Source organism: Malus sylvestris, chromosome 14, assembly GCF_916048215.2.
Source record: "Malus sylvestris chromosome 14, drMalSylv7.2, whole genome shotgun sequence".
Classification (NCBI taxonomy): Eukaryota; Viridiplantae; Streptophyta; class Magnoliopsida; order Rosales; family Rosaceae; genus Malus; species Malus sylvestris.
In genome coordinates this window covers 9585393-9612268 of record NC_062273.1, presented here as the reverse complement: position 1 = coordinate 9612268, position 26876 = coordinate 9585393, and the positions used below count along the sequence as shown (strand labels likewise).

Sequence of the window (26876 nt, the reverse complement as noted above, 5' to 3'; positions counted from 1 at the left end):
ATTTCAGATTTCATGCATCATTGCACTCAATTGCTACACCACTCCATGTTCCCCTCCATTGCCATGCACTTCCTCTATAAAAGGAAGTGTGTGTAACATAAATTGAGTTCATACTTGGTTAGATCATTCACTCCTATTTCAACACAACCTTCATCCAACACACATCCATTCATCTTCACATCCATTCCTCCATACAAATAAACCTTCAAACACTCACCAACACCTTGTGCCGTAGCAAAGGAAGAGAAAGAAAGTGTTTGGACGTGCTTGCTGTCCAACTTGGATCGTTGGAACGTTTAGGTGTTTTCTTTCTTTTGTTTCTAATGTTTAAATTCATTTCCTTTCGTTTTGTTGTAAATATGAGTTGCTAAACCCCTATTGGTTAGGAGTGATTTCAAATTTCCTTTCGTTTTGTTGTAAATATGAGTGGCTAAACCCCTATTGGTTAGGAGTGATTTCAAAGCCATGATTATGTGTACAATATAATTTGATAAATTCCAGTTATAAACTCTTGAATCGTGAATGCAATTGGTTTAACTATTTGATTGATAACTTATTTGTATTTGTTAATTAAGGGTCGACACTTAATTGGCATGTATAAATCCGTTGCTAGAATATAAGGAAGTTTCACATAATCGTTACAAACTTATATTCACATGTAGTGAAGGTCGCTTATAAACGATCGCGTTAAGTTCAATTCCTAGCATGAGTGACATGATGTCATAGTTCCAAGTGCTTTGTCAATGCTTATGATTTTCATTAAACATAATGATCTTTGATTGTATCTCTATTATGATGTCATGTAGGGAACTTTAGAAGAATGTTTTGGGTTGTCGAATGATGTCATCCAATCCAATAAAACAAGGAAAATCTGAGAGTTAATTAGTGATGTCACGGTTAATTTGGAGCATTGTCATTCATAATTCAATGAAGTAGTAATTGGAAATCGAGTTGTTTGCATACATGTCATGTATGGAGAAAAAGCCTCTAGCTATCCTATCCATCATCTTATTTCTCAAATTTGTTTTACAATCTGTCTAGTTTTTCATATTTGTTTGTTTGTTTCAACTTCGTCCAAAACTCAATCCCCCTTTACTTTAGTTTGTCTAATTAGTTAGAATTTGTTTTAATTTGTGTTTTTAAATGTTTTGATTCAAGTAAAAGTAAATTTTCGTCCAAAGTCATTCCTAGTGTCTAGTTTAAGTTTATTTAGTTGTTTTAAGTTGTTTTGAGTATTTTAAGTTTGCTTTGAGTCTTGTGAGTCTTGTTAAGTATTTTTAAGTTTAGTTTTATGTTTTTGAGTCAGTTTAGAGGTTATTAGCAAGCCCTTCTAATCTCCGGTCCAAAACGATCCCTACTTATACTTATACTATAGTTGTTAAAAGAGGGTTAAATTTGTGTGTTAAATTAATTTTCGCATCACATTTCCCTCCCAAGAACGCTCATACGACTCAATATGGGCCCGACGTTTCTGGAACAATTCAAAATTTAGGAATGTGATCCTTTATCTAGACGTGTCAGCCTTCGTTTTATGATTGCTTACACGGTAAAGCGCTTCGTTGGCTTCACTGTCGAGGTCCACAAGCTATTTTTCTACCTTCATTAGCTTGTGGTTCCAATACTCGATGATGCTCGTCTCATAGTCGAGTCACCTGCGACCTAATCTATACTTTTCAGTGGCGTCTCCGAGTCCACAGAGCTAAATGATGATGTAAGATTTGCCTTCGGCGACCTTGGAAGTGGAGGAGGTTTCATGTTGTACCACCCGTGGAACTCTGCGTTAAAGCCCTTAGTTTCATGTGGGAACTTGGATATGTTTGTGTTCTTAATTGTTTTGGCTATCTGAGAAGTCTAATTTTTTAGAAGAGTTAATGGTTATTACAACTATGTGTGAGAAGCGTATTTATACATAAGTCTACCATGATAAGGATGAAATCAATTGGGTAAAAGAGGGAATGTGTTGAAGGTGTTTATGTGGTGAGGATGCGATGCATGTGAGTTTCAAAAGTTATAAGTTTCCCCACCACTACTTTTTTGTCCCCCAACTTGAAAGATGCTTCCAAATGTTGTTACTTCATTTCCAACTAAAGGTTAGTGTGTTATCAAATCTCACACTCCTTACATCATGTTGTGCATGGGTTGGTCCAGACATATCTAACTATTTTGGAATGGTGGGGATTATACATTCATAGTTTCAACAAGACATAGGTTCGAAACTTGGAGGTTTTTACATCTTTTTCTTTTTTCTAAACCCATTGTTATGGTTTTAACTCATCGTCTAAAGGACCTTTTTGAAACCCAGAATCCAACACCTTGTAAATACTGATAACTATATACAAGCATAGGGCAAATCAAATAGAGATGACAAATGTGCATATCATGTGCATATCATGTGCATATCGTGTACAATTTCTTTCATATTAAACTAAGACTTGTAATTCACAAACATTTTTAGACAAACACCCATTCCATATTGAATTCACAAAAATTTGCAAGTTCATAAAAATTAACAAATGTTGAGCATTCCGTAACAAACTCACTTAGCCAAATCCACAAACACAACTCCATGAATCTTCAATACCCTAAGAAAAAATTAAAAAGCAAAATTCTTAAAATTGAAATCCAGAAGTCTAAAATAACAAAACCCATAAACAAATAAAGATTTCCATAACACATTTCGAGCCCTCTCTTCCCCATCCCTCTTTTGTTTGACTTCTCATCTCTACAAATCCAAAAAAACCTAATTGAACAAACAAGTAATTAGTTGCAAAAATGGAGACAATGACTGAGTTAGAGAGAGAAAGAGATGAGAGAGAGAGAGAGAGAGAGAGAGACGAACCTGATGGCAATGGAAATATGGCTGCCGAAGCTTCACTAGCCGGAAAGAATGGAACTTTCCAACCAAAACGACAAATTTGGTACAAAAATCATATCTTTAAGGATGAAACACTGATGCAAATGAGAAACCCCCACTTTGAAGTTTCACTCTCGACTTCTCTCTCTTGGAAATCGAAGCTCAGAGATTTGAGCTCAACCTAGAAACGCTAAGCTCACAAAGCTCTTTCGACATCCTCTCTTCCAAATGACAAAAATGATGAAATGAGTTAAGGGTTTTTAGTATTTATATGTGAGCATTTCCCATTTTGGAGTATTTCCCTATAATTTTTTTTTAAAAAGATCACTATAAAAAGACTTGCAAATCTTTTAAGGTCAGTTGTGGGACACTCACAAAGATGAAGACACAACACAAGACTTTTAAAGACTTTGAGTTAGAGTTAGTAAATTTGTGTATACATATATATTTTTAAGAAATATTTTTATTTTCCATAAGTATTTTGTTAAATTGCGCATTTGTAAAAACTCCAATATACGTACTTACTTTTTACTTTTAATACACGTTATTTTGACATATTTTTAATTATACAAAAAATACCTTTTGTACGTAACTTTAACATATTATTAAAAAGATAAAAATGGTAAAGTTTTAAATTAATTAATATTTAAATTTTAAAGCAATGGCTTGAATTTTTCAAAGTACCTTTTAGTAGAGTTGTCGAATAGTACATGTATGTATTTATTTTTAGGAAAACTAATGAAAAGGACTTGAAAACTTTGAGTTTTAATGATAAGGACAAAATAAAGGGTAAAGTGAATAGTATCAGGACTGACTTTTTAGTGTAAAAATGTGGTTTTTCGTTAAAGTGAACAGTATCAGGTGCTTTTCATTAAAGTTCCCTTTATTTTTTACGCACTAGTATACTTTGTATATCACTAACTATGTGTTTTCTATCAAAACTAGAGAAACACAAAGAAATATTTCTTAAAAACCTTTTTTAAGTATTTTTTAAAAGAACAATAATTGCGTTTCTCATTTGAGAAGGATGAGCTCATTCTCCTGCACTTGCAAATATTGGATCTTCATTGTAAAAATATCATAATCATAATAATTAAATTTCTTAATTTTTCTTCAAAGATAATCACTATAAAATTCATTCGAAATTGTTTAGTCATTTCAAATGTATAATCAAATGCATCAAATAAACGGACGATTTCGATTATGAATTTTTTTTTTTTTTTGGTGAATATACATTATTTGATAGTGAGATAATTATGGATGGTTCGGGATGAGATCCAAACCGAGAAGTATAACCCAAATCCCGAACCAATCCTTTTCGGGACAGGATTTTGAAAACCGAAATCGAACTGAAATTTCGGGATTCCTAAAATGTTTTCGGTATTTCGGTACGATTCGGAAAATATATCAACTACGAAGCAAGGGGTGTTCCCCTCCTGTCACAGACAGGTTCATGCATAAAAGGTTGGTTCCTTCTTCGACAAGATTAATTGACATGCATGCCCAGAAGTTCAAGTTATTCAAATTGACAAATCCAAATCCAATTGCAGAAATCCAAATCCATAAACAATCAAAATTGCAGAAACCCCAATTTTCACAAATCCTAGAAATCAACCACAAAAAAGTAATTCCAGTCGTAGAAATCAAACCCTAGAAATCGTCGGTGAAGGAGCGCAAACGACGCCTCCATGAACACTGCGTCTCGTTGTACGATTTCGAGACGAGAATTTGAGATAGTGAGACCAAGACCGAGTCCAATTTGGACATTCAAAGAGAATCATAGTGTGTCACTGGTGTGGGTGGTGGATTTGCGATTCAGGCGAGGATTTGGGTGGTGTAGGAAAGATTGTTGGGGGATGGGGTGGGATGGGGAGACTAGTTGAGAGAGAGACAGAGTGAGAGGGGAGGGTCAAGAATCAAGTGAGTCTAGTGACCGGAGAGTTTTCGTTACAAATGAACGGTTGAGATTAATCTCAACCAAATCCAACTGCCTATAATAATTAAAAGTGTGTATTTAATAATATATTTAATTATAAATTGTTATATATATAATTTTTGGTTTGGGACGCGATCACCAAACAAGGGCATATGGGATCCCGAATTGTATTCAATTATTCGGGATTGGACCCCGAACGGTTCGGAATCTTCAATTCGGGACGATCTTGGTTTGAATTTAGGACTTTTTTTGTTCGGTTCGGGAATTTTGGTATTTTTTTCCACCCCTAAAGAGAATGAGTTCATCCCCATATAGAAAATGCAAATTGAAATTGACAAAAGTGACTTAGATTGTACACAATGAGGAAAACAGTGACCAAATTGGTTAAATTGAAAACGTTAACCGTTCTCTAATCATTGAAATTTTACGTAACACAATTGCAATATAAAGTTGACGAAATTCTATTTCGTTTATTTTTTTTCTTTGCAGAATTTTGTCGTCTTTATTCTGCAATTATGCAACTGTTCGGAACTTCATACATTCAAAAATGATAAAAGTCGTAAATCCTGCATCCATCTGCATTTCCATCGTATCATTACCCTGTGAGAATTTGCTCAAAGCCTTGACAAGCAACATCGCCAACAAACACAACGCGACATTTGGGTGCATCGAATGCAAGCTAAACAGAAAAGAGAAATCAAAGGAAATAAATGAAAAGCATTCACGCATTCAAGTTTGGGACTTGGGAAGGAAAGCTGCGTGGAAAACAGAGAGGGAAAGGAATAAAGAGAGAGCAGAAAGGGTGGGAGAGTAATGTTTGACTGATTACAGCGTTTTTGAGAATTCTATTTCTTTTGGTAATCGATAAGCTTTTATACTTGTTCACTTTTCAACTAAGTAATCAAAGTCGGCCAAGGACCAATCAGAAACATCTCAGTTTTAATTTCCTCTAATAATAATATTTTCGATTAACAATTAGAGGAGTTATATGGCTTTCATCTTCCTCACAAAATTACTAAGCTTAAAACAAATTGTGCAATCCATACATATGCTTCCCATTTAAATAGCAAAAAGCATAGCTACTTTTCGTCATTATTCACGATCATGCTATGCAGTGGCGAAGCTACAGAGGCGCAAGAAGGGGCGGCCGCCCCTCCGGTAGTAGGAAATCTCCACTAAGAGTGAGGATTCCGCCCCTCAGATCTTCTAAACCTACTAGTATTTGGGCTGGTGCGCTAAAATGCTCTACTGGGTTTTAATGTTTTCAAGGAAGAAGACGACCTAATGATGTTTAAATACCAAATGACATCGTCATATGCTATTGTTTATAAAGCTTTGTTCCAGTGTTCCCTTTAATGAAACGGTGTGGATTGTGGGTTCTTTTTAGTTTCTTTCTTATTTTTTAATTTATTGATATGGGCTCCTTTCTAACCTCACTACCGTTTGTTTAGTTGATTAAATATTATTGCCCAAAGATACCAGCCCACCATTTCAATTATCTTCCCTTTATCTCATTTGTTTAGACTGAAGAGAACCAATAGGTTGATGTTTGTTATTGTTCCTTTTTAATTCTTGTTATTATGTTCAGGATTTAAAGTTATTTCATCTTATTTGCTTTTAATCCTTGAGAGATAATGATTTTGAGGAGTTGTTTCCTGATGAACAAAAGTTTTGTGAGAAAAATAATATTAATGTTCCTAACTTGACTTGCATTTAGTACCTGGAAAATTAAAGCATGAAGCTCCAAGACTCACGAACTTCACTTACTATCGTGTGGATCTCTATTTTCCTTTATATGCAACTTAAAGAATTGAATGATCGCTTCAATGAAGTAAATATCAACTTGCTTCTTTTGTATGACATATTTGAGTTCGGTGAATAATTTTGCATCTTTTGACCAACAAAAAGTAGATCATTTCTCCCAACTTTATCCTCAAGATTTTAATCATGTGGACCTCATAATTCTAATTCAATTTGATAGTTATATTCATGATTTGAAGATGCATAGTGAGTTTTCATTATTGAAAGAAATTAGTGATTTTTCAAAGGAATTGGTAAAGACTAGGAGGTGTGAAAACTACAAGTTAGTATATAAGCTTCTTATATTAGTTTGGGTGGAGAGAGCTTTTTTTTGCTATGAATATTGTCAAAACACTATTGTGTAACAAAATGGAAGATCAATGGTTGAGTAATAGCTTGGTTGTTTACATTAAGAGATATGTTTTTGTTTTTACTAATAATAAACCTATTATGCAACGTTTTCATGTAATTTGTTCGTATTGATAAATTATGAACGACATTAATATTGTCTACTATCTAAAAGGTTGACCACATTTTTTTGGAATGTTTTACCTTTTAAATTTTACCCCTCCCCTCAACATTTCCTAACTTCGCCATTGATGCTATGACACATCTATTGACAAAAATGTTGTTAATTATAAGGAAAACTATGAAAATAACTTGAAAACTTTGAGTTTTAATGATAAGGACAAAATAAATGGTAAAATGAATAGTACCATGATTGACTTTTTAGTGTAAAAATATGGTTTTTCGTTAAAGTAAACAGTATCGGAAGTTTTTTTTGTTAAAATTCCCTTAATTATATACGTGTAAGATTGCAAATACTGTGACAAGTTTCTCTCAAAGGTGGCGTGATAATACAATTTCGTCCCCCCACATCCAATTGCACAAAATGGAAAAGTATTCAAAAGCTGGAGGAATTTCATTCCCCCTTACGTTTTGTTTGGCTTTGTTTTGTGTTTTTATTTGGGTTTGTATTTCAGTTGTCTTGCCCTTTGCTGTGAGATGGGCTTTGATATATCGCAAAACTTTATCGTGTGAAGATAGTTTACTTGCTTACTTGTTAGAATAAAAAGCTGGTTCTTAACGCTCCATGAAATTAGATTCCGGCCAAGAACAAAAGCCCGAGGGAGAGCAGCCTGCTTCTATTTTCCTTTATATGCAACTTAAAGAATTGAATGATTGCTTCAATGAAGTAAATATCAACTTGCTTCTTTTGTATGACATATTTGAGTTCGGTGAATAATTTTGCATCTTTTGACCAACAAAAAGTAGATCATTTCTCCCAACTTTATCCTCAAGATTTTAATCATGTGGACCTCATAATTCTAATTCAATTTGATAGTTATATTCATGATTTGAAGATGCATAGTGAGTTTTCATTATTGAAAGAAATTAGTGATTTTTCAAAGGAATTGGTAAAGACTAGAGGTGTGAAAACTACAAGTTAGTAAGCTTCTTACATTAGTTTGGGTGGAGAGAGCTTTTTTTTGCTATGAATATTGTCAAAACACTATTGTGTAACAAAATGGAAGATCAATGGTTGAGTGATAGCTTGGTTGTTTACATTAAGAGATATGTTTTTGTTTTTACTAATAATAAGCCTATTGTGCAACGTTTTCATCTAATTTGTTTGTATTGATAAATTATGAACGATATTAATATTGTCTACTATCTAAAAGGTTGACTACATTTTTTTTGGAATGTTTTACCTTTTAAATTTTGCCCCTCCCCTTAACATTTCCTAACTTTGCCATTGATCTTATGACACATCTATTGACAAAAATGTTGTTAATTATAAGGAAAACTATGAAAATAACTTGAAAACTTTGAGTTTTAATGATAAGGACAAAATAAATGGTTAAATGAATAGTACCATGATTGATTTTTTAGTGTAAAAATATGGTTTTTCGTTAAAGTAAACAGTATCGGAGGTTTTTTTTTGTTAAAATTCCCTTAATTATATACGTGTAAGATTGCAAATACTGTGACAAGTTTCTCTCAAAGGTGGCGTGATAATACAATTTCGTCCCCCCACATCCAATTGCACAAAATGGAAAAGTATTCAAAAGCTGGAGGAATTTCATTCCCCCTTACGTTTTGTTTGGCTTTGTTTTGTGTTTTTATTTGGGTTTGTATTTCAGTTGTCTTGCCCTTTGCTGTGAGATGGGCTTTGATGTATCGCGAAACTTTATCGTGTGAAGATAGTTTACTTGCTTACTTGTTAGAATAAAAAGCTGGTTCTTAACGCTCCATGAAATTAGATTCCGGCCAAGAACAAAAGCCCGAGGGAGAGTAGCCTGCCTTTATTTTAGGGCGGATAGTACGGCACCTAAAAGTTGGAAGAAGGGGGGATTTTTTGGTTGGGGTGTGATATCCACACACCTTTTTTACTTCTCTCACATCTTTTTTATTTTTGGCCGTCAGATCGGATGAATTGAAGAAGATCAACGGATAGAAATTAACAAGCAGTGTGTAAGAAGTAAAAAGATGTATGTGGATAGCACACCCCTTTTTGGTTAGACGCTTGGAATTGGAGCATTTTTGCGGAACGCAGGATGGTTTGTAGTGTTGTCACACAAAATAAGCATACCGCCCAATAAAGAAGGCAAATGATCCAACTAAAATGGCAGGGCAAGTAAAAGTATCTCATTCTCACATGCAAGTTTTCAATCATGAAGAGTTTCGTCTTCTTCTGCACCTATTGCCTACCGAAAACAGAATAGCTTCTCCCGCAAAATTTGTCCCCTTGCTAAAAAAATCAAACTCATAGTCAGGCATGGAATGTAGCAAGGAAGAACACCAAATCAAGAGCGGAGTCTCATATGGAGTCATTAAAAAGGGAGAGGTCTATATTTCATTAATATCAACCTCGATGACAATTTAAACTCACTCAATCACCGATACTTAAACTCAAATACACATTTGTAATTTAACTTTGGCACTCTTGTTAATACATATTTGTGACTGAGCAGATAGCATGGATAAATCTTTAAAAAAATTTAGAATTTCAATCAGAGATTTCAATGGCTCTGACGTCGGGCTTCTTCTCCTCCGCCTTTGGAACAGTCACACTCAGAACTCCATTCTCCATGGCAGAATTAATCTGATTGGCCCTTGCATTCTCCGGAAGCTGAAACCTCCTCAAGAACTTGCCACTGCTCCTTTCCACTCTGTGCCACTTGTCATTCTTGTCCGCATTCTCTACGTTCCTCTCTCCGCTGATCTTAAGCACCCTGTCGTCATCCACCTCCACCTTCACCTCCTCTTTCCGAGACAATTCAGGGAAGGTGGTGGAGAGGGATGAGGAGGAAGGGAATGGGAAATCCTTGAAAGGGTCCCACAGATTGAAGGGAGAATGGGTCGAAGATACTGTTGCTTCCTAGTCGGGAGTTGGGGATGAGCGTCATTGTGGAAAAAGTGATGGGGTTTGTTTGCAAAAGAAGTGGATTTGGTTGCGTATTTATAAGGAACCGACGACGAATTATCGAGTAAAGACTTTAAGGATTGAGGCTGGAAACGTTTGTGCGAGTTTCTCTCGAACTTTCTAGGACGCTTGAGAATAATCTGTACTCGTACGACATAGTTGATGACGACGAATGGTGGATCACCTGGAGGTATAATACGTTAGGGAGATGTACAGTGCGGGGGCTTCGACAAAAACAAAAAAAAAAAAAAAAACAAGTGCGGGGGTAGTATGGGCCGTTCCATTTAATCGGACGGCTGAAACATAAGATACCGTCTACGTTATAAGCGGGTCGTTTGATATGTGTACGGAATATTAATAAACAACATTATATTGACCTATTGATAAATAATAATATCAATTTTATATTAACAATATCTACTATAAATACCAATAACATATTGACTAGGTCTGTCAATTTCTGACACAATTCGTTAACCCAACACGAAATTAATAAGTTTTCGGATCGACACGATAAAGAATTAGGTCGTTATCGGGTAACTTGATAAGCACATGTTAAGATAACGGGTTGGTCCGGGTATATACATAGGTAGCCCAATACAGGATAAGCAAAATATTAATTTAATAATTTTATATACCCCTAAAAAATACTATAATAATTATATATATATATATATATATAGATTATTTATACTCCTAAAAAATTATAACAATTATATATATACACACACACACACACTAAATTAATTTGATGACCATTGGATCGGCTAAGATTTAATCTTAACCCTCCATTGTCCATTACATTGGAGCCCAAACTATCCTTCTCTCTCATTCACTCTCGATCTCTCCAGACTATCCGTCCATTGTACATTAGACATATATGTTTTTTCTTGGTGGCAAATGAAGAGTTTTCATTATCTAATACTTTCTCAGTTAGCACGAGATGTGTTTACAATTCCCATTTCAACTATTGCATCAGAATTTGCATTTAGTATTGGGGGTAGAGTACTAGATCAGTATCGTAGTTCATTGTTGCTAGAATCAGTTAAAGCTTTGTTGTGCACACGAGATTGGCTCTTTGGAAAAAGGAGGTAATATATTTTTATGTGGTATAATACTATTGTTTTATTTCTTTTCATAGTTATTTTGGTATACTTCTCATAATTTGAATGACTTTTAATGTTTGGTTTTTCTATACTTAGTTTATGCGGAAGAGAGTTCTGATGTGGAATACCTTACTGAAAACATCATCAACATAACTCTTGAAGGCAATAGACCAAGCCAAAATTCCAATATAATTTCCCCATGATGATCGATGAAAATTGAAGGATTTTGTAAAAGGAATAATATGCAAGCTTTGAGATTTAACTTCTGAGAAATGCTTCACAATCTTGAAAAGAAAAACTCCTTCATTTTGCATATCCTTGCAAATTTGATATTTTGTAGTAGACTAGCACTGTATTGATGCTTTTTTATTAAGCTCTTATTTTGGAGTGTAGATGTAGTACTTAACGACAAATGAGTTTTAATGTTTTGAAGTAATATTTATGTAGCAATGTGGTATGTGCAAATTTAAGAAAAAATAATATTTTTCTTAACGGGTCATAACAGGTGTTATGCTTGTAAATTCACTATTATATATATAATAATTCACCTTGTTTACACTTTTGTTTTACTCTTCTACATAGGTTTTACATTATATTTGTGTTTTGTAGGTTGTAACAAGCAAAGAGTGCAAAAGGAGCTATAAAAGGCTTTTACAATCCTATGTCATCAACACAGCTTGTGCAAAGCAGTCGAGTTCGTCGATTAAACTGTATTGACTCGGGAAGAACCAGGAGATGTGCCATATATGTTTGGAAATCCATGGATGTCTATTTTCCATAGAATTTTACGGTTCTTGAATATCATTTTTCTTGAGAGAGTTACGGAAGTTTTAGTACATGAATGTCGGGCTAAACGCGCATACAAAGTTTTCTACAATTGTTATCAACTTGGCAGATTAAAGGAGGGTTAAAATTCCTTTTTATTAGGAGTTTTAACCAGTTGGAAGAAGCCAACAAGTTTGGAAGGAAATAAATAAGAAGACTAATAAGATTGGACTTTAAAGCCCATTGAATTAGAATGAAAAAAGAAGGCTAATTGCCTTGTCGATTACAACTAGAAGGAGAATGAAGGAGGATCCCTAATCAGACTAGCAGGGGGCGTGAGATATAAAAAACAGAGAAAGAACAACCCACATCATAATGGAGAAAAATGAAGGACCAGAGCACCATTCAGCAATTCGTCATTGAATGGTTTCTTCTTCTCCTTTTACTTCCTGTTTTGTTTATCTTTACTTTCCATTTAGATCATGAGTAACCATATTTCATAGTTGGGACTTGGTTGAAGTTCTAATCATGTTTCCTTGAGTATTTTTGATGCACTTTTGTTACAAGACAATTTGTTGATGCTTTAGTGATTAATTCCAGTTTTGATTCCAATCTTGTTGAGTTATTTTATGATTGATCACCATAGAATAGCTTTGTAATTGAGCTTGTTTCGTGGGTAAATTTGGATGATCGAGTCTTGTACCTATGCCGAGTAACAAGAGAACTAGTTACGGTTCTTGGAATTCATTATCATGGATAACCGGAATAGATACCATGTTCTAGGATTCGTGTGTTTGTCGATTTCCATTGTATTATCTTTCTCGGAGTGCAACTTAGTAGATACCATGCTAAATACTTCGAGAATGAAAAGAGTTAATGTAAACACCCATGCCTAATTCGCTGTTTAGGGAAATCAATAGCTTAAGGAGTAGATATCATGCCTTTAGGTTGACAAACGTAAAGCATCAAAAATATGTTTTGTATCATAGTGTATATCGGTTGTTTAGGCGAAAAAGGTTAGAGATGGAAGTCAAAGTCCTAACCGTTCAAACATCGTTTTTCAAAACCCTTATTGCTAATTACTTTTATTTGCCTACGTTCTTTATAATGTGTTTTTATACTTAAACTTAAGACATCGCAAACTATTTTGTTAAACCTTGCATATTTGCTAGTTTTGTGAATTAATTAATTTAAATTGTTAGGAATCATACTCTAGATACATATTAGTGCAATCCTAGTGGGAATGATCTCGTACTTGCTTCTATACTATGTGTTTGATCTTGTGCACTTGCGAGTTTAAAACGTGCAATTAGTAGCTTAATATTTAGGTTGCTAAATGCATAACAAGTTTTTGGCACCGTTGTTGGGGATTGTCCCTTAATTGATGTCTAGAATTTGTATTTCTAAGGTCATTTTTTTCCCTTCTCTTCTTAGTTAGTTGTAGTTTAAGAGTCATCATTTTTATTTTAATTACTTTTAGTTATTTATCATTGTTTTATCTTATTGCATAATCTTTTGTGCGTAGTTTCTAAAGTTTCTTTGTTGGTTTTGTAGTGCATTCAAGGAAGACGCTCACTCCATCTAGCGATTCTTCCCATTGATCAACTTTACGCAATTTGAAACAAGCGCGAGGGCAGCTAGCTAAGTCCAAACCAAAAATGGCTGACGAAATAGTCAATCCTAGAGTCCCGATGCGGGATAAGTCCAGCCTAAGAACATCTTATTTCCGTCTTGTATTGCCTTACAACCTAATGTTGAAGGGAACATGCATCTATCACCGCAGGTGCTTACCATGGTTCCTCATTTTAGTGGAAAAGCAGAGTAAGATCCTCATCTTCAATTGACATAATGATTTTTACAATTTTTAATCCCACAACAATGTTCAGGCAATAATTTCTTGTCTCATCTAAAAGCCAATCTTGATCCTTAAGCACTTTCAAGCTAATTACCATTACCACCTCAGACAATACTATGATTATTAAAACCATAATAATTATTAGAAAGTTATTAAAAATCATGGATGTTTGGTAGGTCTTTGTAATTGGTTTCTAACGATCCTAGCTAATTGTTCGTCAAGTGTAAAAACAATTTAAGTGGTGAAAGGGTCCAAAATTCGTATCCCAACTCCACCTTTGATAAAATAAAAGTAAAAATAAAATACAACTTAGATTTAAACAGGACAAAAATATCTGATTATTAATGTTGTGTTTGGGTAGTTATTCTTTGGTTTCAGGCATTAGAGCGCTGAGCATAAGACCTACAAAAGCTACCAATAAAGAGGAGCACTCTAGCCGTAGTCTTTGATTTCAGAAGGAAATGGAAATTCTAATTTCAATTGCCTAAAAAATTCGAGAGTGCTTGGTCACACCAATAGGAAAACAGTTTGGCTATTTGATTAATTACCATTCCAACCTACAAAATCTTGAGGGGTGAGATAAACAAGCTTTTTGAGAAGAGAGATGTAGTGAAAGGATTGGTAAATGCTGCCAAAAGGAACGGTGAAAGTATCAAACCTGATGTCCATAGTTGGCTAAAGAATGTGAACAACATGATCCAAAAAGTGTCGCATTTTGAGGATGAAATTAACAAGAAAAGGAGATGTATGTATCGATGGAGCTTGAGTCGGAAAGCCTCTAAGATTACAAGAGATGTTCTTCAGCTCCAAAACGAAGGAACATTTGAAAATGTGGTCCAACCTGCACCTCCACCAGAGATATGGTCAGCATTCAAAGAAGGTTTTAAGGATTTTAAGTCTAGAATGGTAAACATGAATGAACTGATAGAGGGTTTGAAGAGGGAAGAAGTAAGAATGATTGGGATTTGTTGAATGGGGGTGTGGGTTAAACCACAATGGTGAAAGAAATCGTCAAAAGACTGGATAAACTGAACCTGTTTGATAAAATTGTAATGGCAACTGTGTCTCAAAGTCCAAGTACTAGGATGATCCAGTCGGAAAGTGCACAGGAAATAGGTTTGAAATTTGAGGAGGAATCCGAGTCCGGAAGAGCACGAAGGCTACATAGGAGACTCATAGAAATAAAGAGGATCCTGATTGTATTAGATGATGTATGGACAGAGCTTGATTTTGAGGCTATAGGACTTCCTTGTGGAGATACTCATAAAGGGTGCAAAATTTTGTTGACATCACGAGATTTGGAAGTTTGCAACAGGATGGGAAGTCAACAACTTATTGTAGTCCCAATTTTAACAACAGAAGAATCATGGGAGCTTTTTAGAGAAACGGTAGGTGAATCCTTCGATGATCCTGATTTACGTTCCATTGCAAAAGAAGTTGTGAATGAATGTGGAGGTTCACCTGTTGCTATAGTAACTGTTGGAAGAGCCCAAAAAAGGAAAAAGAAGCATGAATGGGTTGATGCCCTTAATCAGTTGCGAAAGTCTATCCCAGAGAGCATCCCTGGACTAGACGGCAAAGTTTATTCTAGCATAAAATGGAGTTATGATAGATAGGAGAGTGATGAAGCCAGGTCATGTCTTTTACTTTGTTGTTTATTTCCAGAAGATTATGATATTCCAATTGAGTATTTGGTTCAATATGGGTGGGGTCGAGGATATTTTAGCAGCAACGTTACTTTTGAAGAAGCAAGAAATAGAGTGTATTCTTTGGTTGACAAATTACAAAGAAGGTTTTTATTGCTAGATAGTAGCATGAGGGAGGCTACAAAAATGCATGACGTAGTTCGCGATGTTGCCATATCGATTGCTTCAAGAGATCCACATGGATTTCTGGTAAGAAGTCATGCTAAAAATAATGGGTGGCCAAATTTAGCTACATGTGACCATTACACTACAATCTCACTTGTTGGCAATTTGGAGATTCCAGTTAGTTTGAAATGCCCAAAACTTGAGCTTCTACAGACGATGAATGGACGTTTTTCAGAAGGTAGCATGGACATCATTTGTACTGCGATGAAAGAACTGAAGGTTTCAGCTTTGGTAGAAATGTATAACTTTGACTCATCAAGATCACCAGGAGTACTGAAGAACCTGCGGACCTTGTGTCTAGATAATTCTATTTTCTATGGCTTGTCTACTGATATTATTGGGGATTTGGAGAATTTAGAAATCTTCAGCTTTCGTGGTTGTGATTCCATGCGTGAGTTGCCCAGGGAATTTGGACAACTTAAAAAATTAAGGTTGTTAGATATGACAAATTGCACTGGTCTTCAGCTGATTCCAAATGGTATCTTATCCAGCTTATGTAAACTTGAAGAGTTGTACATGCTTAATAGTTTTTGATGGATGGGAACTTGAAACAGGAGGAGAAGATAAGGGGATGGCAAGTATTTCTGAGGTGATATGTCTCTGTCTGATCATTTGAAGTTTCTAGCCGTACATATACCCAATGCCATCCACTTGTTTCCAAAAGACGTAGTCTTGAAAAGCCTAACAATAAGATTCCATATACACTTGGAAACCCAACCTGACTTGATAAGAAAAAAGAAGCGTGAACGACGAGTACATTGTGCATTCGAAAATAAGTTGGTGATTGATACAAGTGATGCAAGGGAGTTGTAGAGAGTCAAACAGTTAGACTTTTGGTGAAAAAATCTGAAAGCTTGAAATTGCGCCATGTTAAGAATTTGTATGTCCTCACTGATTTAGACCAAGAGGGGATTCAACACTTGAAAGTTTTATCACTTGAAGATTGTCCAAATACCGAGTATCTTGCAAATGGAACAAGTGGGACCCAACAGACACTCTTTCCTCGCATACATACAATTTGTGTTAGGTGGATGCTGAAACTGAAAGCAATATGCCCTAACAACCAACTTCCGGAGAGCTTTAAGATCCCTTGAATTGAAATATTGTATTGTCTTAAAATATGCATTTTCACTATTAGTAGCGAGAAACTTGGTACAACTCTAGAACTTAGTTATTAGCAGCTGTGATCAAATGGAAGAAATTGTCTCGAAGCAGCAGAGGAAACATGAGAAGGCAGTTGATATGATAGCTTTCCAAAAATTAACCAAATTGACACTCCAACGTCTAGATAGTTTCGTTGGTTTCTTCCAAGCCAAACCAAGAAGGTATGTCCCAGGAAATTGCTTCCTGACGCTTAAATTGGTCTATAACTTTTGTTTGACTGACAATGATTGTTTTTTTGGGTTTTTGAACATTAGTTCTTGCAAAAAATTAAAATTAAAAAAAAACCTGGTACTAGATTACATATTCAATTTAATCCCTTAAAATGTATTTTTATTAAAATTTATATTCAATTTTTGTTATTTAATGTGTATTTTTATTTAATCTCTCCACATTAAATTTTAATTTTATTAATATGCACATATTTAGTTCTTTAATTATAAATGAACGTAAATGAGAAAATATTAAAAGAAATTTGTGATACAAAAATATATAAATACATAAGTATAAATGATTGTGTTGAAATATATAAAATTGACTTTTTGTTTTTGTACCAAAATATTTGAACCTACATGATTGTACGAAATATATTATAACAAACCTAAATGTATGTACCGAAATGTATTATATTGAATTAATATACCTAAATGTCAATACCGAAATGTACATACCAAAATGTACATACCGAAATGTATGTACCGAAATATACTATATTGAAATAATCTACCTAAAAGTCAATACTCAAATGTGTGTATCAAAATGTACGTACTGAAATGCATTATATTGTATTAATGTACATATATATTTGTATCAATGAATATACTGAAATATTCAAATATATTAATGTACCAAAATGAAGAACATACAAAATTGTTATTGGAATATATCTTATAAAAAAATTAGTTGCCTAAATGTAGACATTAAAATATATTATGATGAATGAAATAAAAATTAAATTTAAATGTAATTAATACGTTAAAATAAAAGTAAAAAGATAAATAAAACATCAAAATATAACTAATAAAATAGATGATTAAATGTACTAGGGACTAAAATTGGATTTTGATCTTACACAAGGTTGTCTAAGACTCATCTTTTTTAAGGATTAAAATGAAGTTTTTTTTTTTTTTTTCCAGGTAACAACGGCAAGGGTTGAGCATCAATTTGCAGGAATATTTGAAAAATCAATATTTCCATCAAAGTGCATTTCATGGTTACAAAGTATAGAAGAGGTAAATATGGTATATATGAAACATAAAGGCGTGCTATTTGATCTGAAAAGCCATATAGTTATGGATGGGCAGGTAGTTCCAATATTTTTTTAGTTACGTAAGTTGGTGATAATCTGTTGTTCATTTACACACTTGTGGAAAAACATTCCGTTTGGATTTCAGGCCTTCCAAAATTTGAGATATTTGGAAATAAAATGGTGTTCTCTAGAATATGTGTTCTTGCTTATAATTGCTGGGAAACTTTTGAATCTTGAAGAGGTTAAGATATCATCATATCCGTGTTGCGAGTTATATATTAGTTAGAGTGTAAATAGTAGTTTATTGTCTCACATTGGTGAAGTACATATGTAATACCAATTGTAACTCCTATATATACTCCACTTTGGAGATTAATGAAGATATAAGAAATTCCCAAATATTGTCATATATATTTTTGGTATTTACCATGTTTAGTTCAATATGGCATCAGAGCAGTTTGCTCTTGGTGACCTGTGTGCTTTAATTTTGTGCCCACAATTTTCGTGATTTCCTTCGTATAAAAAAAAAAAATCAATACTGGGGCCACTGATCATGTGACTAGTGACCCTAGAGTGTTTGATGAATTATGTGACTATGTTTGTGATCCGTATGTTACTAGTGCAAATGGAGCACGTTCTCCTGTGAAGGGTGAAGGCACTATCTCTCTGACTCAAACCTTATCATTGGTCCGTGCTTTACTTGTTCCTGATCTTAAATGCAATCTTTTGTCGGTAGGAAAACATCTTGATACGTTATATTGTTCTGCTCACTTCTACCCTACGTATTGTTATTTTCAAGATATTCAAAGTCAGAAGATAATTGGTCATGGTAAAAGAATAGGGGGTTTGTACATCTTGATTATGGAGGATACTGTTGTTTTTGGTTCAAATAATCATCAAGTTTTAAGTGCTAAAGTGGATGACAGACATCAAATTTGGTTGTGGCATCAACGATTGGAACATCCAGCATTCAGTTATATGAAACATCTATTTCCTTCTTTGTTTCGTACTTGCAGTGATTCAGAGTTCAAGTGTGAAACATGTGTAATGGCTAAGAGTCATCGTGCTTCATTTCCTGTAAGTGATTCTAAAGCTACTTTGCCATTTGATTTGATACATTCTGATGTGTGGGGTCCAGCGAAAGTTACTTCTAATAGATTCCGTTGGTTTGTTACTTTTATTGATGATTATACTCGGTTAACTTGGGTGTTCTTGATGAAGAATAAGAGTGATGTTCCGTTACTTCTTCAAGAATTTTGTACAATGGTGTCTACTCAGTTTCAGACCAAAGTTAAGGTCTTCAGGTCTGATAACGGGGGAGAACATGTGAATCACACTTTGGCATGTTTTTTCCGTGATCATGGTATTATTCACCAGACGACTACTCCATTTACACCCCAACAAAATGGTGTGTCCGAACGGAAGAATCGTCAAATAATGGAAGTTGCTTGCTCCTTGATGTTGGATAAATGTGTTCCTAATCATTTGTGGGGTCATGCTGTTTTGGCTGCTATGTATTTGATCAATCGTGTTCCAAGTAGGGTTCTTGATTTTCAAACACCGTTGGATGTGCTACAACAACATGTTTATCTTGTTTCTGTATCAAAGCTTCCTCCGAAAGTGTTTGGATGTATTGCGTATATGCATGTCTACTCTCATCAGCGGAGTAAACTTGATGCATGTGCTCTTCGGTGTGTCTTTATTGGGTATGCTAACAATCAGAAAGGCTATAAGTGTTATCATCCTTCGACTCAAAAAACTTATATTACCATGGATGTCACCTTCCATGAGGAAGTTTCGTATTTTGTGAAGCCCTCTTCCGACTCTCCACTTCAGGGGGAGAGGGGGAGTAAAGTGCAGATTCGAAGAAATGGTATGGATGATGTGTTACAAGCAGAGTTGGGAACATCACTTATTATGTTGCGTGATACTGATCAGTCGACTACAAATAGTGATCGGTCACCTATTATTCCCGAAACTATTTCTACTGACGATAGATCAGATGTGCCCAGCGAGTTGCTTGTTAGTATGTCTGACGAATTGCCTTCTAATGATCGGTTGCCTGCTGCTGATATGTCTAACGAGTTGCCTGATGATGGTTCGTCCAATGGTGATTCTTCTAACAGTTTGGTACAAGATGGTGGCATACATGAGGTAAATTCTGACGATTCTTCTACTTATCAGTTGCCTCCACGAGCTAATCGTGGAAAACCTAAAGTACAATATGAGCCTGATATGCATGCCAAAGCCAAATATCCTATCAACAATTATGTGTCTACTCATCGTTTATCCAAACCATATGCATCTTACATATGTCAGCTATCTAGTGTATCAATTCCAACAAAATTGCAAGATACCTTGTCTGACCCTAAGTGGGTTAATGCCATGCAAGTTGAGATGGAAGCTTTGGAAAAGAATTCTACCTGGGATTTGGTTCCTTTACCAAACAGAAAACAAACCGTTAGATGTAGATGAGTGTTTATAATCAAGCACAAAGCAGATGGTTCTATTGACTGGTATAAAGCTACATTAGTTGCTAAGGGTTATACTCAAACCTATGGGGTAGACTATCAAGAGACATTTGCTCCTGTTGCCAAACTTAATACTGTGCGTGTTCTTCTGTCCTTAGCAGCAAACTAGGATTGGCCTCTGTTGCAGTTTGATGTTAAGAATGCTTTCCTTCATGGTGATCTTAAGGAGGAAGTGTATATGGATCTCCCACATGGTATTGGAACATCTCCTGGAAAAGGTGTTGTATGCAGGTTACGAAAGGCTTTGTATGGTTTGAAACAATCTCCTAGAGCGTGGTTTGAGAGGTTTACAAGTTCAATGAAGAAGTTTGGGTATATCCAGAGTCATTCAGATCATACTTTGTTTCTAAAGCGACAAAATGGTAAGCTAACTGCATTGATTATTTATGTTGATGACATGATAGTGACTGGTGATGATCAGAAGGAGATACAACATCTTCAAAAGTACCTAGCTACTGAGTTTGAGATGAAAGAATTGGGTGAATTGAAGTATTTTCTTGGAATCGAGGTTGCACGATCCAAGCATGGTATTTTTCTGTCTCAACGGAAATATGTTCTTGATTTGTTAGCTGAAACAGGTATGCTAGATTGCAAACCTGTTGATACCCCGATTGAGCAGAATCATCGTCTGGGCTTATTTCTAGATCAAGTTCCTACTCATAAGGAACGGTATCAGAGGCTTGTAGGAAGATTAATTTATTTGTCTCACACTCGCCATGACATTGCTTATGCAGTTAGTGTGGTAAGTCAGTTTATGCACTCACCTAGTGAAGCTCATATGGATGCAGTAACTCGTATTTTGAGATACTTGAAGATGGCTCATGGCAGAAGCCTGTTTTTCTCCAAGAATGGTCATTTGAATGTCGAAGGGTATACATATGCAGATTGAGCAGGTTCTATCACTGATTGACGATCTACATCTGGATACTTTACATTTGTGGGTGGTAATTTAGTTACTTGGAGAAGTAAGAAACAAAAAGTGGTGGCTAGGTCAAGTGCAGAAGCTGAGTTTTGTGGTATGTCGCATGGTGTATGTGAGTTGTTGTGGTTGAAAAAATTGTTGAGAGATCTTGGGTTTAACCCCAAAGGTGCTATGAAACTTCATTGTGATATAAGGCTGCTATTGAGATTGCTCATAATCTAGTGCAACATGATCGAACAAAACATGTGGAGATTGATCGACATTTCATTAAGGAAAAGTTGGATGCTGAAATTATTATGTTTCCGTTTGTGAGATATGAAGATCAACTTGCTGATGCTCTTACTAAGGTTGTGTCTAATAGTGTGTTTTCCAACTCGCTTAAAAAGTTGGGCATGCGTGACATCTTTGCACCAACTTGAGGGGAAGTGTTGCGAGTTATATATTAGTTAAAGTGTAAATAGTAGTTTATTGTCCCACATTGGTGAAGTACATATGTAATACCAATTGTAACTCCTATATATACTCCACTTTGGAGATTAATGAAGATATAAGAAATTCTCAAATATTGTCATATATATTTTTGGTATTTACCATGTTTAGTTTAATATTGGTATTTACCATGTTTAGTTCAATAGTCTGGGCATGGTAACTATAGTCAGAAACATAGAGGAAAATGAAGAAGAGGCAACAAAAGACATGATTTTGTTTCCAAAACTGAACACATTTGAACTAGTAGACCTGCCTCGTCTCACAAGTCTTTGTCCAGAGGGATTTACATTTTTATGGTCATCCACAAAAAATATGCATGTGAAAAAATGTGATAAATTGAAGACATTGGGTGCTGTAATTCTACAAAGAAAGAAGTTGGATAATAAGTTTGAGAAGGATTCAACAAGTCATGATTTCAGCACTTCTCCAACACGTTCATCAAATTGGTGCCCTGCTGGATGTGGATGCACACCATATTCAAGAGCAAATGCCCCCCGCTCTATTGAAATAATATTGCCACGTCTAATCAATCTGGAGGTAAGCTTTTAAATCAGGTTCAATTAACCTCTATAAGTACAATCTTTAATTAGTATTGTATCTTGTTGTTGATCATGTTTAATTTTCTAGGTTACACCAACTAATCTTGAGGACTCAAATGATATTGATAATCTCGAAAATCTTGCTGTAAGTGACTGTGATTCAATGGAAGTGATTTTCCAACTCAAGGGACCGAAGCATGAAGAAAGTAGTCACTCTGTTGAAGCATTCAATAAATTGAGGTCCTTGCGGTTACATAAGTTGCCGAGTTTAACGCGTATTTGGGAGACGGGTAGTTCACAACCGATGTTCACAGGAAGCAGTTTTGGAAACTTGATATCGTTGCAGGTCGATTGTTGCTACCAGTTGAAATACTTGTTTTTGTCGTCCATAGTCAAACTGCTTGTGAGTATAGAGGACATAGAAGTTAAGAACTGTGAGCAGATGGAAGAAATCATTGCCGCAGAAGAAGAAACTGATGAAATAATTACATTACCTAAAGTGAAGTCCATCAAGCTTGAAAGTCTGCCAAACCTGAAGTATTTTTGTGGTGAAGCTTATACTCTGAAGTTGGCGTCTTTGGAGTTATTGGAGGTTATTAAGGTCCAAAACTTAAGGCTATTTGCTCCTAAGCTTGTTGACACACATCCCCGATTGCAAGTACGCACCGCGTTGGGAGTGGCTGAATGGATTGAGGACCTCAATGCCACTCTAAGGAATATTTACTACACAAGGTACGCTTTAATTTAAGGTTTCTAATTTCCAATCACTTTTGTGTCTACCCGGAAGACCGCATCATCAATATACAACCTATGGGACATCCTCCTATATTGGAGTTGGTGAAGGGGGCTCATGGTGAACCAGCAGTATAGGGGTCTCTTTCAGTTGTGGACACATAGTTTCTCCTAAACAATGATGTCAATATATAAGCTTTCCAAGACTACGGTAATGTTTCAAGCTGTTTGTTCCAACTCTTGCAATTCTTGATGCATGCGTGGGAATTCTAATGTTTTTAGGGGAAACTTTATATAACTCTAATTTTTTGAGCCAATAGTAGGAATGGTCCAATTTATTAAAATAAGTTCAATTCTTTAAATTTAATTATTTAATTATCAATAATTATTTTTTAAAAGAAAAAACTTATTGTAAAAATCAAATTTCTTCCCAATTATCTCTTTGATTATCTATTTTTATATATATTTTTTGTTATTTCTTGTTCTTCCTCCTGTTTTAACCCATTTATAGATTTTTATTTTATTTTTATAATCAACCTATATCATAGGTTAATTGTATTTATCTACCTATATGACAGATTTTTTTTCATAGTCAACCTGTCACCAGATTAATGTGTCTTGCTTGTAGGTATATTATGTTTTTTTTCTACCTTTTAGTTAGGTTTCATATCTCACTTATAGGTATAATATACATTCATATATTTTGCTACTTGACTTAGGGTAGAATGTTTTGCAGATAGATTTATGTTAGTATATTATTATTATTTTTTTGTTTATAAGATATTAATTAGATATTTTGGAGTTGAAAAATGCATAATATTAAAAGATTTTAATTGATTTTTAATATTTTTAGAAAATATAAAAGGAGTATAAAAGAAATAAAAACATATAATTAGATAACTGGAGTCACTTCTAAAAATACTCTATATTTTTGGACCTGGATCTAAAAGCCCCATGTTTTTACTAAGGACCGATTTTTTTTTTATTATTTGTCAATAAGGACTGAAAAATAGGCAGGTTGATAATTTATACTGAAGTATTTATGCTCGATCTGAAATTTCTAGTTAGTCAACCAACAAATAGGTTCTGGTTTCGAACTAAAAGCATAATAATATGGCAAATACCACGAATATTTCAACTACTAATTTAGGCAAAGCGTAATCAACAGTTCATATTTAGTTTCACAAAAGTGCTCTCAAAATTTAGTCAAATACCATGTATATATGTGCGTATGTTCACACTAAAGTGTATTTAAGTAATTAAAAAAACTCAATTATATCTCAAGAAAACATGTCTTTTATTTCTATTATAGGAAGGATGAAGACGTATTCGAGAATGAAGATGACGAACACAATTGATTGATCAATCACAAAGGTTAGCATGTTTCCATCTCCAACATCTTTAGTTTTGGTAAAAAATGATGAAAATTATCTATATAGTACTCAAAAAATTATTCTATCCATGTTTTATAGAATATATACAAACATATATTAATACTTAAAAATTAAACGGTTTGGATCGTCGAACCCCTGTCTGCTACCTGAATCATTTTTTCGAGGTACCCAATAGCAATTAAGATGTGAGGAAAATGCTTTTTGGATTAGCAACGGCCTCAAGAGAAAACCTAGCTTTATTAGATTCCACAATAATATTGGAATAACCTTAAAATTAATTTAGCCTTAAGCCGCTATTTCCCGAAACACATATACAATAAGCATAAACGTTTCAACTTATTTCAATTTCATTGATTCCTGATATTTTCCAATGCATGCAGGACAACAGTTTAAAGAAGGTTGTGGCTTCAACTATTCGTTTACTAGCATATGTACAAACCAATAAAAAGTCATTTGTTGCACCAGAATTTCATTCCAAAAATACTATTTATGTTGCTTATTTTGTGTATAATTAGTTTTGATTGCGATTATTATTGTTTGTTTCTAAATTCGCATTATTAGTGTTTGCTTATTTGTGATTGAGGTTGGTTATATTCTTGTGTTTCAATTTATAATTGATAATTTGGAAATGTTGTCTCAAGTTTCTTTGCTATAATGGGAGACTTACGTAGCCACTAGCTACCAATATTCTTTGACTAAACTTCATCTGTTTTCAGTTGTTTATGAAAGTCTGACATTAATATATTAATTCCTAATTTCGTACCACATTTTAACAGTCTTTCCAATGGGAATTTATCAAATATAACAAAAAATTAACCCTTAATTTCAAAAATATCAGTTTTTATAAAAACTTTCATATATATATTCAAAATCTCACTTAAATAGACATAACTACCCTTAATTTATATAAATAACTAATTGTTAGACTTAACACTTCTTATGCTATAATCTCTAACTAAAACTTTCTCCTTTTTTTTTTCTTTTCTTTTCCAAACGAAGAGCAAAAATTTTCTCTCAATTTTATTTTAATAGATAATCAAGGAAACATTTCTTTCTCACATGGTTCACAGAAAACACTTTAGTATGTTATAAAAGTGAACTATTAGAGTAAAGAAATAAAAGTAATTATTTTTAATCGTCGGAAATTTAAAGAATTGTATGTACAACCAAAATAAACAATAAAATGATCAAAAGAAAATATTTATTCATAAAACTCCAATTTAAAAGGGTTCTACAAAGTTGGATAAAGTTGAACGGGATTCCTACAAGTTTGTTTATAATGGCCATTTGAACCACATTTTGAACACTTTCGAGTTGATTTTTCTTCTCCACGTGATGGGATCCTCTTTCCTTTGCGCCTACCATATCTTCGTGTAATTGGTGGTAGGACAATTCTTTCACTCACATCATCAGTTACTATCCAATCAGTTTGATCACCAACTGGCCATATAGCTTCTGCATAGGCAATGACCAAGGAGTTTGTAGTATAATAATGAGAACACATAGGATAACATGACAATTGTCGGTGTCTACATGTAGCACAAGCATGTGAGCAAGGGAGTTGGTCAAGATCAAATTGTAGGCATGTGCAACTCTTTTCCTCTAAATTCACAACTTCAATACGAGATCCATCATATACATGAAATGAGTAAGTTGCAATGGGCGATACCTACATGTTCACATACATATATATTACTCAAACAAAAGAACTAAACAACCAAAAAAAATATTCCGCACAAAAGCAATTCGCAATTAGTGATCTGTAAGAGAAGTGGATGAAGGATGAATACCCTGAACTGCTGCATAAAACTACAAAGGCAATTATATAAAACCATAGCAGCAATTACGTTGAAGTTCACAAGATATGGTTTTTAACTTTTTTCTTGTCAAAGCCTAGTTTTTTTTTTTTTTTTACTTTAGCCTTTTACATTGCAAACATACATTTATTCTTTACTAAACATGGCAGTGATGGATAAAGCTACAGATGGGATACAAGAATCGGTAAAAATAGTTTAAAAACTTGAGAACAAATGAAAGTGTACCAAAATTAAATAGACAAATTGAACTAAAATCTATTTAAGTGAATTCAAAATACCTGTAATGATAATCCTTGCTTGTTATTTTCTCGCACTAATTTGTCTGCCCAATTTGTCAAATGTGTATTCATTTTGGCTGCCTCAGTTCGACGCTCATAAAACCACTTCTGGGGAATATTCATTCTTAAATACTCAAGAAATCGTGTGAT

General features: G+C 34.4%; 1 long non-coding RNA gene and 2 pseudogenes across 2 annotated transcripts in view; 2 read left to right on the top strand and 1 right to left on the bottom strand.

The window, feature by feature from the left end:
- Positions 1-7101: 7101 nt before the first annotated feature.
- Positions 7102-26876, top strand: part of LOC126598651 (uncharacterized) — a 56855-nt gene continuing 37080 nt past the window's right edge. Inside the window, exon 1 of one of the 2 annotated variants that reach the window (XR_007614913.1) lies at positions 7102-7113. This is a non-coding gene — a long non-coding RNA (uncharacterized LOC126598651). Of the gene's footprint in view, positions 7114-8260; positions 8273-26876 lie in introns of those variants that run through there. The other variant, XR_007614912.1, reaches the window with a different exon arrangement.
- Positions 9389-10021, bottom strand: LOC126598650 (class I heat shock protein-like; annotated as a pseudogene).
- Positions 14205-23303, top strand: LOC126598649 (probable disease resistance protein At4g27220; annotated as a pseudogene).